Source organism: Bubalus kerabau, chromosome 21 (genome assembly GCF_029407905.1).
Source record: "Bubalus kerabau isolate K-KA32 ecotype Philippines breed swamp buffalo chromosome 21, PCC_UOA_SB_1v2, whole genome shotgun sequence".
NCBI lineage: Eukaryota > Metazoa > Chordata > Mammalia > Artiodactyla > Bovidae > Bubalus > Bubalus kerabau.
The window spans coordinates 58948615-58957067 of NC_073644.1; positions in this window are offsets into that span (position 1 = coordinate 58948615).

The window sequence follows — 8453 nt, forward strand, 5'->3', positions numbered from 1 at the left end:
AACCCGCATCGTTAGGTCCTCTTACAACACCCACGGAGAACTATTCCTGAGACAGAAACACCTGACTCTCTGATCAAGCATTGTATTTGTCAGAATAGATGATTGGGGTGGCGCTGACAGAAATTTTCTCACATGTAACATTTGTTCATTTCACACTTCAAGCTCTCTCTCGATCGCAGAATTCGTTTCATTGGCATTTGTCATATCTCGGCCATCTTCTTTCCCCACTTTGTAGATGGTGGCTTTTTTAGGCGACTTTTTCTGAGCTGAGGATTTTTTTTCCTAGGATGCCAATCCAATCTGGTATTTCAAAATGCCAACACCATTGGCCCTGCTGGAAACCGATTAAACAATTTCTATGCCTAACAGCTCTTTTCAAGTTGCTGAGTTTTTGATTTTCATTTCTTAAGGCTAAATTTTCACACACACAAAAATTGCCCACTCTTTGCATGCAAATGAAGCAGTTTAGAAATGGAAATTCAAGCACAGTGAGCCCTGCATTAATTTACAAATCCATGGCATATTTAAAATATTTTTTCAAATTGCTTCACACGTTTTGGGTGTGTGACACATAGGCATTTAACTTCGTCAAAGTTATTTTGCTGATAAACTTTAGATAACTCTAAAGAGGGCATCTTTGTGAGAACTTTATTATCTATTCCATTCGATATTTTTTTTTTCATTAAAATTAAACAGGATCAAATTGTGTGAATTCTTTGTAAAGGCAGGACATTCTCACCCAGGTGGGTCTTTTAAAACTTGAGTGACTGGAAGGGTGACATGAATGAATGTCCTTGTGAGTAGAAGTTCCTAAAAGTACAAGTGTGTATGTTATCAACACTTTACATTTCAGCCACTTGATTTCTGGTTCCTGTAAGGAGAGAACCCAAATCTATCTTCACACCTCTGTTAAGATAAAAATAGGTAATCACCACTAGTCTTCAGCAAACTATATTCTAGCTTTCTGCTGTGTATTTGCAAAAAAAATTGTACATTTGCCTCAAATAGGGCTATTGAAGAAAATGACTTTTTTTATCCTTTCATTTTCTTGCAATATTCAATGCCAGGACATTTTAGAACTGACATTTTTGAGATGTTTGAATTTAAAGGAAGTCTTCTATTTATCTATCAGCTTAGTCCTGGCCAATTCAGATTCCCACTGGATCTGAAAACTATATGGTGCCCTACCAGACAAGAATGACTATAAACTCAGAGAAAAATAGTGATGTCGGTGCAGAGACAGACAGTCTGTGGGACAGAACAAAGATGCGCAAAATGACCCACATATGCAAGGAAGAGGCGACATCACCAGTAAGTGGGAAAGGGGGGATTTTTCAGTAAATGGTGCTGCACCAACAGGTTAGTAATACAGCATAAGGAAAAACAAGAGAGAAAACTAGATCATAAGGAAAAACAAGAGAGAAAACTAGAAAACCAGATCATAAGGAAAAACAAGAGAGAAAACTAGATCATAAGGAAAAACAAGAGAGAAAACTAGATCATAAGGAAAAACAAGAGAAAAAACTAGATCATAAGGAAAAACAAGAGAGAAAACTAGATCATAAGGAAAAACAAGAGAGAAAACTAGATCATAAGGAAAAACAAGAGAGAAAACTAGATCATAAGGAAAAACAAGAGAGAAAACTAGATCGGCTCCTCACACCAGTCACTAAGATCAATGTCAGACAGACCGATGACTTAGGAAGAACATATTCACACTTTTTAGGGAAAAGAAAAACATTTTTGTGACCTCATGATGGGAAGGACTATGAAGCAAGTCACAAAAAGAACAAACTATAAAGAATCAATTGTGATTGGTTCAACCACATTAACCCCCATTCTTCAGCAGACATCATATAAGAGTAAAAAGACAAGATACAGATGGAAAGAAGAGATCTTCAGTACGTACAGTTAACAAAGTCTTAATATCCAGGAAATAGCTTCTATGTCAATAAGAAAAGACAAACCACCCAAAAAGGCACACAAAATTCATAGTCAAAAGAGACAAAGAAACATTTCATAGATGAGGCAAGATGAATGCCCATTATGTATGGGAAAATGTTCCTTAATAATCAGGGAAATGAATAATAAAACCACAATGAGATACCATTCACTCCCATCTGGTGGGCAAAAATTTTTGAGTCTAATAATATCAAGTAATAGTAAGATGTGGAATAAAGATGGATTAGTGAACACCCCATACATTGTTAGTAGAAACAACTCCCCACTTTATCTTTCCCTTGGAATACAGCATACCATCACACAGTAACACAGCACATTGGCAAACCCCACAACCCAGGCACTTCTCTCACAGATGTACAGCCAAGAGAGACTTGTGCACATGTTCACCAGGCAACACGGACACGAATATTCAAAGCAGCACTGTTCTTCAAAGCAAAACCCAAACTTCTATAAAGAGGAGAAATCATGAATGAATTATGACCTAGTCACAAAATAGAATGCAATATATCTCCATATGAACATGATTGAATCTAGAGTGTACATTGTTGAGCAACAAAAAGCAAGTTTTAGAAAAATACATACAATATGATTTTATTTACCTAAATTTCCAAAGCAGGCAAAATGAAATAATATATTGTTTAGGAATACCCTGAAATGGACTGGAATGGGTGAATTTAACTCAGATAACCATTATATCTACTACTGCAGGCAGGAATCCCTCAGAAGAAATGGAGTAGCCATCATGGTCAACAAAAGAGTCCGAAATGCAGTACTTGGATGCAATCTCTGATTGACAGAATGATCTCTGTTCGTCTCCAAGGCAAACCATTTAATATCACAATAATCCAAGTCTATGCCCCAACCAGTAACACTGAAGAAGCTGAAGTTGAACGGTTCTATGAAGACCTACAAGACCTTTTAGAACTAACACCCAAAAAAGATGTCCTTTTCATTATAGGGGACTGGAATGCAAAAGTAGGAAGTCAAGAAACACCTGGAGTAACAGGCAAATTTGGCCTTGGAATACGGAATGAAGCAGGGCAAAGACTAATAGAGTTTTGCCAAGAAAATGCACTGGTCATAGCAAACAACCTCTGCCAACAACACAAGAGAAGACTCTACACATGGACATCACCAGATGGTCAACACCGAAATCAGATTGATTAAATTCTTTGCAGCCAAAGATGGAGAAGCTCTATACAGTCAGCAAAAACAAGACCAGGAGCTGACTGTGGCTCAGACCATGAACTCCTTATTGCCAAATTCAGACTTAAATTGAAGAAAGTAGGGAAAACCACTAGACCATTCAGGTATGACCTAAATAAAATCCCTTATGATTATAGTGGAAGTAAGAAATAGATTTAAGAAACTAGATCTGATAGATAGAGTGCCTGATGAACTATGGAATGAGGTTCATGACATTGTACAGGAGACAGGGATCAAGACCATCCCCATGGAAAAGAAATGCAAAAAAGCAAAATGGCTGTCTGGGGAGGCCTTACAAATAGCTGTGAAAAGAAGAGAAGCAAAAAGCAAAGGGGAAAAGGAAAGATATAAACATCTGAATGCAGAGTTCCAAAGAATAGCAAGAAGAGATAAGAAAGCCTTCTTCAGCAATCAATGCAAAGAAATACAGGAAAACAACAGAATGGGAAAGACTAGAGATCTCTTCAAGAAAATCAGAGATACCAAAGGAACATTTCATGCAAAGATGGGCTCGAAAAAGGACGGAAATGGTATGGACCTAACAGAAGCAGAAGATATTAAGAAGAGGTGGCAAGAATACACGGAAGAACTGTACAAAAAAGATCTTCATGACCCAAATAATCAGGATGGTGTGATCACTGACCTAGAGCCAGACATCCTGGAATGTGAAGTCAAGTGGGCCTTAGAAAGCATCACTATGAACAAAGCTAGTGGAGGTGATGGAATTCCAGTTGAGCTATTTCAAATCCTGAAAGATGATGCTGTGAAAGTGCTGCACTCGATATGCCAGCAAATTTGGAAAACTCAGCAGTGGCCACAGGACTGGAAAAGGTCAGTTTTCATTCCAATCCCAAAGAAAGGCAATGCCAAAGAATGCTCAAACTACCACACAATTGCACTCATCTCACACGCTAGTAAAGTAATCCTCAAAATTCTCCAAGCCAGGCTTCAGCAATACGTGAACCGTGAACTTCCTGATGTTCAAGCTGGTTTTAGAAAAGGCAGAGGAACCAGAGATCAAATTGCCAACATCCACTGGATCATGGAAAAAGCAAGAGAGTTCCAGAAAAACATCTATTTCTGCTTTATTGACTATGCCAAAGCCTTTGACTGTGTGGATCACAATAAACTGTGGGAAATTCTGAAAGAGATGGGAATACCAGACCACCTGATCTGCCTCTTGAGAAATTTGTATGCAGGTCAGGAAGCAACAGTTAGAACTGGACATGGAACAACAGACTGGTTCCAAATAGGAAAAGGAGTTCGTCAAGGCTGTATATTGTCACCCTGTTTATTTAACTTATATGCAGAGTACATCATGAGAAACCCTGGACTAGAAGAAACACACTAATACAATTATGTAAAGTTTAAAAATAAAATAAAATTAATTAAAAAAAAAACACAAGCTGAATCAAGATTGCCGGGAGAAATATCAATCACCTCAGATATGCAGACGACACCACCCTTATGGCAGAAAGTGAAGAGGAACTCAAAAGCCTCTTGATGAAAGTGAAAGAGGAGAGTGAAAAAGTTGGCTTAAAGCTCAACATTCAGAAAAGGAAGATCATGGCATCCGGTCCCATCACTTCATGGGAAATAGATGGGGAAACAGTGGAAACAGTGTCAGACTTTATTTTTTGGGCTCCAAAATCACTGCAGATGGTGACTGCAGCCATGAAATTAAAAGACGCTTACTCCTTGGAAGGAAAGTTAGAACCAACCTAGATAGCATATTCAAAAGCAGAGACATTACTTTGCCAACAAAGGTTCCTCTAGTCAAGGCTATGGTTTTTCCTGTGGTCATGTATGGATGTGAGAGTTGGACTTTGAAGAAGGCTGAGCGCCAAAGAATTGATGCTTTTGAACTGTGGTGTTGGAGAAGACTCTTGAGAGTCCCTTGGACTGCAAGGAGATCCAACCAGTCCATTCTGAAGGAGATCAGCCCTGGGATTTCTTTGGAGGGAATGATGCTAAAGCTGAAACTCCAGTACTCTGGCCACCTCACGTGAAGAGTTGACTCATTGGAAAAGACTCTGATGCTGGGAGGGATTGGGGGCAGGAGGAGAAGGGGACGACAGAGGATGAGATGGCTGGATGGCATCACTGACTCGATGGACATGAGTCTGAGTGAACTCCAGGAGTTGGTGATGGACAGGGAGGCCTGGCGTGCTGCGATTCATGGGGTGGCAAAGAGTCGGACACGATTAAGCGACTAATCTGATCTGATCTGATCTGATACATCAAGAAAACCATCCTGAATTTTGACCCCTACAAAAGAGGGTAATACAACTTGGAGATGCCACATACAAGGCTTCAAAAATATCAGTGCTATTTCCTTCTTACTGGGCGCGTTTTGTCATTATTTTAACTCTTGCATTACAGCCGGCAGTGCAGCTTCTTTTAACTGAAGTGTAGTCTGTGTGCAATATTGTATAAGTGAGAGGTGTACAGTGTAATGATTCACAATTTTAAAGGTTATACTCCGTTTATAGTTATTATAAAATATTGGCTATCTTCCTTGCATTGTGCAATATATCCTTGTAGCTTATTTCATACCTAATAGTTTGTAACTCTTATGCCCCTACCCTCATCTGCTCCTCCCAGCTCCCCCTCCCCACTGGTAAAACTACTGGTTTATTCTCTATATCTGTGAATCTGCTTCTTTTTGCTATATTCAACAGTTTGCTGTATTTTTTTAGATTCCACATATAAGTGAGATAAAACAGTATCTGTCCTTGTCTGACATTTCATTTAGTATAATGCCCTCCAAGTCTATCCATGTGTGGGAAATAGCAAAATTTTACTCTTTTTTATGACTGAGTGGTATTTCATATATATATATATATATATATATATATATATATATACACACCACATCTTCTTTACTTATCTGCTTATGGACACTTAGGTTGATTCCACATCTTGGCAATTGTAATAATGCTGCTATAATGTTGGAGTGCATATATCTTTTAAAATTAGTGTTTTTCTTCTTTTTCCAGATATATACCCAGGAGTAGAATTTCTGGGTGTTATGGTAGTTCTAGTTCTAATTTTTTCAGAAACCTCTGTACTGTTTTCCATAGTAGCTGTACCAATTTACATTGCCACCCACAGTGTACAAAGGTTCCCTTTTCTCCACATCCTCACCAACATTTGTTATTTGGTTATTTTTGATGAGAGCCATTCTGACAGGTGTGAGATGATCGCTCACTATGGTTTTGATTTGCAGGAGAAGGGGACGACAGAGGATGAGATGGCTGGAAGGCATCACTGACTCGATGGACGTGAGTCTCAGTGAGCTCCAGGAGTTGGTGATGGACAGGGAGGCCTGGCGTGCTGCGACTCATGGGGTCGCAAAGAGTCGGACACGACTGAGCAACTGATCTGATCTGATCTGATGATTAGTAACGTTGAGCATCTTTTCAAGTACCTGGTGACCATCATTTAGTCATTGTTCTTGAAATTGTACAGAGATGTTAAACACACTCTCTTGTCATCATTATTGTATTTAATATATCTTTTAAGTTTCTAAAAGAACTTTGATGTGTGAGGGCCAAATCAACAGTACAAACACACGGTAATACCCTTCCACCGCCCCCACCAGACTTCGTCTTAACCCGTAAGTTACTTCTAAAACTGTTCTCCAAAAACCACGTGGACTCCTCCTCACTTCACTGCTGGGAGGCAAACAGAGCTGGTGGACAGCAGCTCAGAAAACAGGTGGACCCCCATGGACCATGTGCCTGTCACCGCAGCTGATGGTCTGACCTTTCTCTTGCCACTGTGATCTGGGTCACTTGTCTTTTGGTCACGTCCTGTGCTGGAAAGATTGAAGGCAGAAGGACAAGATGGTGACAGGGGATGGGATGGTTGGATGTCATCAGCAATTACAGACATGATCTTGGGCAAACTCCGGAAGGCGGTGTAGGACAGGGAAGCCTGGCGTGCTGCAGTCCACGGGGTCATGAAGAGTCAGACACGACTTGGTGAATGAACAACAGCAATGGGCTGAAAAAACACAGAAACCTTTTGGCGGTTTCTTGACCTTATTCAGCAGCCGCATTTTAATAACTCCTTTGTTGGGAGACATTTGAAGAAAGACTTGACAAAGAATCTCGCCCTGAACTCTGGGTTGAGCACTTTGTGGAAACAAAGATAGTTTCAGCTGAGAAAAGATCTTTCCTTTGTCTGTATTCATTTAGTTTATGCTTGTTAGATCCCAAATTTCCTTATGTGGCCCCCCAAAACGATGATTATGTATTTCCTCGGATCTTCCATGCAGTTTTTGTGGTTATTGTAACATTGCTGAAATCAAGCTGCGTTTGCAAACTAGAACACGATGTAGTTTGATGGCATTAGTGCTTTTTCCTTTCTTAGAACACAAAATAATGGATTGTCTTTAGACTGACGATTCCTTGGATTCTCCGGCATATAACATCATGTTTCAGTGAGAATTCCCATCAATTGGGGTGGGGACTGGGGGTGATGGTCAAAGGTCCCAGAACACAGAGAGATCAATGTGACCACCCTCCCTAGGTATTAAAAAACCCACGCCTGAGTGTCATTCTTGTAGGTGGGAAAGCTGAAGATAAACCAGGAAGGAAAAGATGGTTCCATTTGCACCAAAATACTGGTAAATGTTTGCTTCACTGCCTGTGTGTTCAACACACGTGCACACACACACACATACACACACACAGAACTGCATTAAACCTCAATTATTGAGGATGCTCTGCAAGGACCCTGACATCAGAAAGCTCCAAGCATAGCTCAAAATGTTCAGCCAATCACTACCTCACACTGTACCTTCTCTTAGATGTTTGTCCAAAACAAATCTAATTTTTCAAAAGTCATTCTTCAGTACTTATCCAGATAACATGTAAATTATATCTTGCCAAGGGTTGGAAATAAAGTTTGTGATTCTGTCTAGAAGAAAATGTTCAGTCAAGACACTTCCACGCAAGCTTGAGGAACTGCACCCAAAAGTGAAGCTGAGCATCCGTTCCAGGGACCACATCTACAGACAGCCGTGACAGTGAGACCAAGAGCACGCCAGCCGCTCTGAAGCTCTGAGGGCCAGGGTGCTTCCCTGCTGAGTGTTCCCATTCTTCATTTAAAGACAGAGAATTAACAGCCACCGCTTTGTATGTCTCTTGCCTCTACCTGGGTTCGCTCAGCCTCACTGTAAGTAGTTGATGGACTATAATCCAACTTGAACAAAAAAGAATCCAAAGTTCTTCAGCCCCTCACATCATGTTCATTCAACACATGCTGATCATTTCACA